Raw genomic sequence first — 11,618 nt, 5'->3', positions numbered from 1 at the left:
ATTATACTTATACGTTTGATTTTTCATTTAAAAATCACTAGAGAATATTTTTTTAATTCCTTGCGATGTTCACCTTGCTGTTCTTGCACACGACCTTCATCTTCTTAAAATCGGGCACATTTAGATCATCCACTAGAACATCTCAATCCAAAAATGACTCTCCTGATTTGCAAAACAGCAACTGAGAAATTGGAAAATAAAATAAAAATTCTGAATATAAAAACTGGAGATAAAACCAATCTTCAAAGGTTCATTTAATAAATACATGAGAATGGAATATTTCATAAGGATCCGAGTGTCTGTGCAGGAACCCGGAGCTCCAAGAGTTCAGCTGTAAAAGAGTGATTGTGAAACTCAACCTTCAGTTCAGTCTGTGGAGGAGGAGCCAACAGAGAAGAGATGATCTCCGCCAGAGATTGAACTTCAGGAACACTGTTATTTAAGGGTGTTTTAACTTCGGGCCATTTCAAGTCACTAAAGCTCATTCAAATTGACCGAGAACTTTTCACAATGTCTTCATCTTTTAAAATGTTGTTTATGCTTTGACTGTTTTAGCCTTCAGAGCCACAACATCCCACAGTACACCAAAACCCACGTGAGGGTTATCAGGGTCATGATCTGATCTCATTCATATTTTAACACTGATGAAACATAGTTTCTAATAGTCAAAAGTTCCTCTGATCCCTGTGTCACACGGGGCTATTTCAATCCTGGTGCCCAATGATGACCTTTCGTCACCTTTTGCAATCTGACATCATACTTTAAATAATTCCTGCAAAGAATGAACTATTTGTTTCAAACAGCCAAAGCATTAGTGCCTTTACAAATACAACGGGTGTCATACAACATGTACTGAGAGGTGATATTTTAAACATCACCTCTCTCAGTTCACAGTCGTTTCGAGTGTTGTGATTGTTTGTTCAGCAGTTCAGAAAACAGAAGCTTCCAGGACGTGTTCAGGGGTGGTTTGGGGTGGTCCTGGTCTGGTTAAAAATATCTTGGATTGAGAAACGCACCGCAGCTTTTCCTGGATGTTTTACATTTACATTTCTGCATTTGTCAGATGCTTTTATCCAAAGCGATTTACAGAGCACTTATTACAGGGACAATCCCCCCGGAACAACCTGGAGTTAAGTGTCTTACTCAAGGACACAATGGTGGTGACTGTGGGGATAGAACCAGCAACCTTCTGATCACCAGATTACCAGTTATGTGCTTCGACCACTACACCACCACCACTTACATCACAACAGAATTGTGTGTCGAATCATAATTGTACATTTAACTAATACAAGAGCTCTTTTTTTATTTAAACACTTGGAGACAATTTCATGCCAATGCATCTCATCATGCATCTTAATCCATTACGATGTTTTATTAATCCTGTTTGGAACGGCGTGCTCGTATGGCAAGTTTAAAAATGCATCAATTCTGATTTCTGAATGTGTGAAAGAACTGGTTGAATGCGTCGCTTCTCTGTTGTTAAGAACATTTGGTTAAAAACATTTATAAAAAATTGGGCGAAGACTTGCCCCATGCAATTTTATTCCGGTCCACCCAAAAGTAATTTCCTGGCTAAACCCTTTGCATGAATGCACCAATTAACCAAAGAAACAATCATTAAATTAAAGGAGAATTTGATCATTTTAAGAATTTTTTTTGTTGACAATTTTCCATTATGGTACAGAGTTGTTATGTGGCAATATTTCCATTTTAATTAATTAATTAATAAAAAAATTAATTGAGATTTGAGCTATTTCTCAGAAAATCAAATGGGAAAAATATTCCATACATTTAACATTAGCTGCAGACATTATTAGTTTGCATGTTGTTGTTATTGAGCTTGTTTGTTGTTGTTCTTTCTCTAAAGAAATGTTGATTCCCTCAAATTCATGATGTGATTTAGAAATGCTGTTCAAACTAGTGGAATATGATTGAGAGACATTTAAAAACCGCTTCAGCTTTGCAAAAATATCAGATCAGAGAGTCAAAGAGAGAAAAAAGGTGAAAAAAACTAGAAATGAGGAGTTTGATATCACTGAAAAACAAATGATGTCATCACTCACTCATCCCCATGTCGTTCCAAACCCATATGATTCTTTTTCATTTTTCAGCGAAACACACAATGAGATGTTTGGCAGAATGTCTGAGCTGGATGAAGATTTACACAAAGCTTCATACAAGCGTCATTAAAGTTACTTTTAAAATACAAAGTATGAATCAATTTGAATTCTTTTAATTGTGTTTTATATAAAACATTTAATATAACATTTATAAAGTTACTTGTTTATCCTTATTAGAGTTTTAAAGATGTTTCTTAATGTACTTTAATATTTGTCAGTGCACAGTAAATATTGCAAACATATCAAACATTCTGCATCATGTGACTGTGAATGATTTCATTATTCATTTAATGATCATGTATTCTCTAAGCGTTGCATCCCAGTTATGATTATAACGAACAGAAGAACAAAAAATCCATAAATTGGTAAAAGGAAGTGTGTGTGTACCCTACTTCCTCTTGAGCTGCCTTAAAAAAACATACTTAATTTATTCCCTTTTCTCCCAATTTGGAACGCCCAATTTCCACTAGGTAAGTCCTCGTGGTGGCGTGGTTACTCGCCTCAATTCGGGTGGCGGAGGACAAATCTCAGTTGACTCCGCCTCTAATACCGTCAATCGGCGCATTTGATCACGTGACTCGTTGTGCATGACACCGCGGAGACTCACAGCATGTGGAGGCTCATGCTACTCTCCACGATCCACACACAACTCACCACACACCCCATTGAGAGAACCACTAATCACCACCACGAGGAGGTTACCCCATGTGACTCTACCTTCCCTAGCAACCGAGCCAATTTGGTTACCCCATGTGACTCTACCCTCCCTAGCAACCGGCCCAATTTGGTTACCCTATGTGACTCTACCCTCCCTAGCAACCGGCCCAATTTGGTTACCCCATGTGACTCTACCCTCCCTAGCAACCGGCCCAATTTGGTTACCCCATGTGACTCTACCCTCCCTAGCAACCAGGCCAGTTTGGTTGCTAAGGAGACCTGACTGGAGTCACTCAGCACACCCTGGATTCAAACTCATGACTCTAGGTGTGATAGTCAGCGTCAATACTCACTGAGATACACAGACTCCAGCTGCCTATGAATTAATCTGCTGTTCTTAAAGAGATAAAATATGCCTTTTCAAACTAATCATACTTTATAATCTTGAAACTTATAATACCTCCAAAACTATGCATGCAAAAAATTCAACCAAACTCATCCCAACACATCCTTTCCCTTCAATTGAGTAAATTGTAATGCATGGGAACAGAATTGTCTCTTTCATTTTTCATCTGAAAGCGAAAACCTGCGTTACATCTACAACTCTGCAATCTGCCTTCAAGATTAAAAGCTTTTTTGATTACAAAGAAGTTTGCAAATATTACAAAGAAATGTAAAGAATATGAACATATGTAGAACACATCATTTCACAATCCAGTCACAGTGAAATCAGTTTATTAGAAACATCCATGAAGTTTGTAAACAGCTGGTGTCAGAGTTGGACTATCGGTTTGACTCATACTGATTATTTTTGTTCTTCGATATTGGGTCTGATAAGGGAGTCATTTGATGGGTCAATTGTGCCTGCTATTGGGGCATGTTGTCACAGAAGTCTATGCAATAGTTTTTTAGTAGTCAAGGCTTGGTCTTCACAGGAGATAAACCAGTGACGAGCCCCGCTTTCCCCTGCAATGTGTTTTTATTTCACCTCAGCCTAAACCCCAGTCTTAACCCTGAGCTCAAATCTAATCACGGGTTAAAGACAGCATGTTGGTGCACATAAACCATATGTTCAGCTAAACATTACGGCACAAAGAATCAATAATATCTGTAAGCAATAAACTAGACACATGACTTGCAAACGGCACTTCAGCCACTTTACCCCAGTCACGCATTTCCACATAAACCACATTAAATGCACGTGTTCATTTAATACTTCGCCCTTTATTATGTCACGTTAAAATGTTTCGAGATTCGAGGTTGATCATTGATCACAGAAGAAAGTTAGTCGTACAGGTTTGGAACAGCATGAGGGTGAGTAAATGATGACAGAATTGGGGTTGTTATGTGTCACTTTAACCTCTATTGGAACCAGAACTTTGCTTTTAAAGGAACAGTTCACCCAACAATGAAAAGGCGGATTTGCTGAGAAACAATCAGAATTGTAAGTAATTTATTAAACATGTACGTCGGTTATGACCAGAACCCAATATTATTCAGAACCGCTTCTCTCTCTTTCCTAGCGTTTGTCCCGCATAGGTGCAACGTCCGCTTCGTGATAGTCCGCATATATATATATATTTGATTTGGCACAAGTTTTACGCCGGTGCCAGTGGCTGGGGGACTCTCACTCACACATACGGGCAATTTAGAGTCTCCAATTCACTTAACCTGCATGTTTTTGGACTTGTGGGTGAAACCGGAGTACCCAGAGGAAACCCACGCAAACACAGGGAGAACATGCAAACTCCACACAGAAAGGACGTAGTTGAGCCGGGACTCGAACCCATGACCTGTCTTGCTGTGAGGCGACAGTGCTAACCACTGAGCCTCCGTGCCGAAACACGAACTCGACAAGTTCAGTCCAATTCCCGAACAAATGACTCTCTACAGTGACCAAACAAATGACTTATCAGCTGTTTCTAAAAGAAATTGGAATTGTTAAATTCCTTATGACGCCCATCCGTAGGCACATGTTCACAAGTCGCATTGTTCAGCGCTAAAAACAACACAAGTTCTGTAGTTCTGGTGTACTTGTGCACATCAGGTGAAAGTTACTGGCTAAGTTGAAAGATTGAATATAACTTTACAGAGACAAGGAAGCGTTCAATCACACTGTAGGTATGAGAGGTGAAATCCTGTGTGTGTTTGTGCAGTTGAAGTTTACAGCTCTTGGAGTTTGTGTGTTCTCTGCAGTCGGCTCCAAGAGTCTGTGAGACTGAAGTATAACGCAGCTGAACTTGCAATTTCCCCGACTGCCCATGTACACAGATGGAGTCATACATCCCTGAGAGATGAACATCATTTTAGTGTCGTCAGTTGATGCTGGACAGATTATTTTTAAGAGTTGCAGACGCCCTCGATGACTGCGTCCACCCTAAAGTCCCTGATGAAGTTCAACAGGTTCGGTTCGTAGCTTTAACAACTTTTAATCCATCTATCAATGTAGATGGATTCTCTCAAAATGCAGTGAGGGCAATAACTCTGGATTAAAATGTGACTTGAGACAAACAGATGGATCCTAGAAGAACAAATGTTGGTTTAGGTCAACATTTACATTTATGTATTTGGCAGACGCTTTTCTCCAAAGTGACTTTGGAAGAATACAACACAAGCGATTAATCTTAAGGCAACCGTAGTATACAAAGGGCTTGTGGCAGGGTGGAGGGCGGAGGACGGGTCGTGACTCCTCACACACGGCCCCTAATCGGGCTAATCAAGCCTCAGAGGGATAAAGGCCGACTGGAGACGGCAGTGAGAGAGAGAGAGATTTACGGGCATCTGTCCAACACCTGTGTGTGTTTGTCTTTTTGTTTTATTAAATTATTATTTATATTGTCAAGCCGGTTCTCGCCTCCTCCTTTCCATTAATACCTTTCTACTGGTGCTGAAATCCGGGAAGGAGGAGGGATGTGCCGTAGTAGAGTCCTCGCCACTACCATCCACCCCAACATGGCAGCCGTGGCCATCCGCCAAAGGATGGAGGAGCCCGGCCACCTGGAAGCGGAGGAATGGCCACCAACCGCAAGGGGAGGAGGGGCTCCCAACCAACCGCCTGGAACGGTTACGCTGCCAGGGGCGGGGGAGATGCCGACCGTCCACCAAAAACATGGCGGGGTGTTCCGTCTGCCAGGGGCCGGAGGTCTGCCTCCGATCCGTCCGGGGAGGCGCTGCTGTCGTCCATTAGAGGGTGGAGGAGTGGCCGAGGAGCAAGCTACGGCGTATCGGAGAACAGGTGAGTAAATGTTTTTCCTTCTCTCTCCTCTCTCTCTTCCACTGCTGCTCCGTGTTGGCCTTTCCATCTCTTTTTAAAATGTTTTGTTAATTTGGCACGAACTATGACGCACTGTCTATAGCTATATAACGAACTAGAATGGCGTGTAGGTGCCACACTTTTTAGGTTTCCCTCCCTCATCCAGGGAGATGGGGATGACCTGCCGGCAGATGGTGCGGCAGGCACGCCCCTCCCCAGGGAAAGGGGGGGTGTACGTCATGTCAGGTGCTCCCCGGACTGAGAGAACGAGGGAGGAATGTGGCAGGGCGGGCCGGGACGTGATTCTGCACACCTGGCCCCTAATCAGGCTAATCAAGCCTCAGAGAGAGATAAAGACCGACTGGAGACGGCAGCGAGAGAGAGAGAGAGAGAGAGAGAGAGAGAGAGAGAGAGAGAGTTACAGGCAGCTGTCCGACACCTTGTTGCTTATTAAACTATTATTTATATTGTCAATCCAGTTCTTGCCTCCTCCTTTCCATTAATCCCTTTCCATTTCTGCATTACAAAGTCATTGTAATTATTATTATGAGTGTAGGGTCAAGTGCTAATGAAAAAGATACATTTATAACCGTTTTTTGAAGACAGAGAGTGAGTCTGCTTCACGGATGGAGTTGGGAAGGTTGTTCCACCATCAGTGAAGCCAAAAGTCAGGGAAAGTGACTTTTTACCTCTGTGTTGGCAAGGCGCTGCATATTTGCAGACCGCAGGCTTCTGGTGGGAACGTAGCTCTGCAGGAATGATTGTGCATCAACAGTACTGGAAAAAGTTATTTCAACTCTGGTTTCTTCATGTCATTTATTTCAGATAAACTCGCCTCTAAATGGCACATACAGTAAAACATGTTGTGTCAATCAGACTGTCTCTTCTAAGAATAAGCTGCAAACTAGACCAGACCTCAAGCTAATAGTCAATTCTGACAACGCCATACTAAACACATGGAGATGCTGGTGATGAGATGCTCTGAAACGGTGGATAAATATTTACACTGCAGTTCTGCGGTCACCGCTCACTAGAGGATTGTCTAACGTTCTTTCTCTCGCTGCAACTGGCATGAGATTTTATTCATACTGCACGTGTTTATATCACGCTTGCCAAATACACCTGAGAGAATATCCTGTTCTCAGTAGACCACAACATTCAAAAATTCACCAGCCAATTCATCAGACAACATGCTTTATTGGCACATCCATAAGAGGTCATTAGCCAATATTCCAACATGATCACACGTGAAGTCGGTGTGATGTTTCTGATGGTTTACTTTAAATCATCATTGAGCATTTAAAACAGTTTCTTCCCTGGAGTCGTGAGTTTGAATCCAGGGCGTGCTGAGTGACTCCAGCCAGGTCTCCTTAGCAACCAAATTGGCCCGGTTGCTAGGGAGGGTAGAGTCACATGGGGTAACCTCCTTGTGGTCACTATAACATGGTTCTCGCTCTCAGTGGGGTGCATGGTGAGTTGTGCGTACAACTCTGTAGTCCTGTAGTCAAAGGTGTGTGTGTGTGTGTGTGTGTATGTGCGCACACGCTCTCTTACTTCATGCCACCCCTGCATAAGCCAGTGTCCCACTTGGGTCACTGCAGTCAAAAAAGTCTGGACATGCCACTGGACCTCTGGAACCTCTATGTCTGGCCCCTGGACAGGATGCGGAAGACTTAAGTGGGCTACCACCAGTGGTGGTAGACACTATCAGTCAGGCCAGAGCTTCCTCTACGAGGCAGCTGTGTGCCTTGAAGTGGCAAATTGGTGTTCTCTCCGAGGTAAAGACCCACAGAGATTTGCAGTCAGGTTGGTGCTTTCCTTCCCGCTGGAGAGGTTGGAGGGGCATCTGTCCCCCTCCACCTTGAAAGTGGGTATGAACAGGTATGTAGACGGTAAGTTCTTGGTGAAGCATGACTTGGTCATCATCATCATCATCTGTTGGTAAGTGGAAACCGATCACCTTCCTTCTACGCACAGGAACCCAAGTGCAATAAAGTTAATTAGAAGTTAATGAGAAACAGCTGTGAAACAGCAGAGGAATCTCAACCCTACCTGTGACGACACAAAATTACCAAACTAGCGTAGAGTTGTGAGGCCTCACAAAGCTTGTAATAAATGTACATATGGTGTTAATTACACAATTAGCCATCGGTGGTGCCAAGGTAATTTTTCAAGTCAAGAAATTATTCTCATTATTCATCATGCCATGAGCTTGAAATTCGCTCTTACCCGTGAATCACAGTGCACATGATGCACACACAGGATTGAGAGATCAAATATGAAGTGACCTTAAAAAGACTTGCGATAAGCAACTGAGAATAGTTTTTTTTTCTGGATGTAACCGTCTTAACGACATCACCAGGATGGGCATGGGGAGCCTGAGCCAGCAGAACTGTGACGTGACTAGGTTTGATGACCTGCATGAGGTCAGAATGTGGCATAAATTCAGCATATGTAGTTTCAGCAGGACGCCAGTGCTCTTAATGAACAGCAAGCCAGATGCACAATTCACCACAGCGCTAAAACAACAAATACCACAAACATCAGCTGAACATTCAGAGCTCAGAGTCATTAGTGAAAACTGAACTCATTCTGTACAACATGACTGATGCTGATGTCAACGCCTGACAGACACACTGATTGGATACAACTAAAGTCTCTATCACATGACAGATTGAGAATCTCATGAAATAAATTCTCATATGTTCTCCACAATGTGCAGATCCTTTTAAGAACTGTCCATTAAATGGTCTGCACTTATATGGCGCCTTTTTAACCTTAACGGTATTCAAAGCGCTTTACACTACATCTCATTCACCCATTCACACACACGCAAGGTGTTAGCCTGCCATTGGGAGCAACTTGGGGTTCAGTGTCCTGCCCAAGGACACTTCGGCATGTGGAGTCATGTGGGATGGGAATCGAACCGCCAACCCTGTGATTAGTGGCCGACCCTCTCTACCACCTGACCACAGCCACCCATTTCTGGCACCAAGTAAGCTGTTCGCAACAAGAGCGATTAACTGATGCATTTGTGCTTTAAGATATTTAAGCCTGTACATTTTAAGGGCAGCAAAGTACAGAATTGTTATTAATAATTTTACTTAATAGAAGTGCTAAAAACTGCTGACAATCAAGAAAGGCCTACGACATATAAACTGACTGTTCCTGCAACTTCTGGAATCACCAAACATATCATGATAAAGTCATTTAAATGGTTCAACAATGCAAGTTTCTTTGAATAATATCTTCAGGAATGAGATCCACTGTTTTATTAGTTGATTTGTGGTTACAGCAGAAAGACATAAACAGACATGATGATGTCAGAATTACTTTCACAGGCAGTGCAATGAATTTCAGTGTGCGGGTGAAGAGAAAACATCTGCTAATACACGGAGAATACGTCCACAATAATCCGGATATATTTGAAATGTTTTTTATCTACGTTTTAGCCTTCCACACTGAGATGGCATTGTTGTCGCACTTAAATAGAGCCTTTTTAACCTTAGCGGTATTCAAAGTGCTTTCCACTGCGTCCCATTCACATACACACACACATGTAAGGTGCTAGCCTGCTATTGGGAGCAACTTGGGGTTCAGTGTCTTGCCCAAGGACACTTTGGCATGCAGAGTCGTGGCACGCCAAGGCACATGGAGTCGTGTGGGCTGGAAATCGAACCACCAACCCGCTCTACCACCTGAGCCACAGCCGCCCCAGAGCAAAAACAGAGCTTTTCGAAAACACTCCCCCAAATGGATAGATTTGAAAATGCAGTATTCGCGTTGTAGAGTGAACACGGAAAGCGGAGATATCTGATATCGATGACGTATTTGTTGTCATGTGACAGTCATGTGATCCATTCAACCCAAAACATTTAAGATGGGGGGCCTATGTTGTAGCGCCATTGTTGCCTGCTATACACTATATTGGCGTTGTTAAAAATAAATGTTACTTTGTACAACCTTCATACTGTGTTCCTTCAAAAGCGTCGGGAAGTTACTTGGTATTGCTGTCCGTGGTGGAACATGAGGACAATTGTGTTTCAGGGCCATGCTTCTTACATTTTTGGGGTTTTTGGGGGGGTTGCATAGGCAGTAAGAAGATTTGAGTGTTTCAGTGTGTACCAGCAATTTTTGTAAAACATTTGAAAATGGCAGTTTGAATGGAGAACGTTTCTCCGTTTTCAAATGTATCCGTATTAGTGATGTATTCTAATACTCATTCAGCATCATGTAAAATGAACAGTAATATAGTCACATCTCAAGTGTATTAAAACCACAATGCATCTGCAACAACACACAGAAATTCCATTACAATCTTACAGCAATTTATACTTAATAAGCCGTACAACATGTGTGCTCATGCAAATGTCTTAAAACGGTTTTCCTTCATTAGCATAAACCGATCAGCACATGTAGATTTTTGTCCATAACCCCGGACATGCATCACATGTAAACACCTTTACCAGCGTTCCTACCATGTTATCTAACGTGTGCAAGTGCACATGACTGTTTTTTTTATTTTTGACATCAAACGAAGAGAATTACCTGACCATATCAAATTGTATTTATTAGATTTGTTTTTATCATTATCAGTGTGTTGCTGTGCATGCAAATGCACTTAATGAGAATAAAAGCACAGCAATGGGCAACATGTGATGCCATGCTCTAGGGCTTCTGTTGTTAAGAAATAAAAGGTTATAAATTACAAATAATAATATCTAAAGTGTTTAAATGTCTTATCTAATCCACTTTCGTGCAACACTGCAAACCCTGCAGCCTTGACGCTTGTATTCTGTGTATTGAGTAAAGAGGTCTGTGACATTGCTCAAATGTCTTTCAAACTTGCAAGTTTGTACACCGCAAAAGACATTTACATGTATGCATTTGGCAGACGCTTTTATCCAAAGCGACTTACAGTGCACTTATTACAGGGACAATCCCCCCGGAGCAACCTGGAGTTAAGTGACTTACTCAAGGACACAATGGTAGTGACTGTGGGGATCGAACCAGCAACATTCTGAGTACCAATGTATTATACAGAGCACTTATTACAGGGACAATCCCCTGGAACAACCTGGAGTTAAGTGTCTTACTCAAGGACACAATGGTGGTGGCTGTGGGGATCAAACCAGCAACCTTCTGATTACCAGTTATGTGCTTTAGCCACTACACCACCACCTCTACACGACACATCTATGCATACAACAACGTTTAATGTGAGATATCCTTAAAGCGAATTCCCTGAACACTTCTTTTGCATACTTACAAAACCGTGTGTTCAAACTCATTATATAGAGACACAATGTAAAACTTCAATATCTCAGTCTGTGTTTTAGACCTGCTCTACTATCTCATCTATGTGCAGCCGGCAGATTCAGACATAAACTCTGTGTTTTGTGCTCTGTGTTCCTCATGATCATTTTGCTGGCATGGGAAGCAGGAAGCAGCTTTCACTCGTAAAGAAACCCAGACCTGTGTCACATACACCCAATGAAGACTAGAAAGCAAAGATGTCATCATCAGCCTGAATGATCAAACAGCATGAACGTCAACTTGTTCAGAAGACCTCAAATGCTCATCAG

The sequence above is a fragment of the Xyrauchen texanus genome, chromosome 18 (genome assembly GCF_025860055.1).
Source record: "Xyrauchen texanus isolate HMW12.3.18 chromosome 18, RBS_HiC_50CHRs, whole genome shotgun sequence".
NCBI lineage: Eukaryota > Metazoa > Chordata > Actinopteri > Cypriniformes > Catostomidae > Xyrauchen > Xyrauchen texanus.
Note: the sequence above shows the minus strand (reverse complement) of the source record.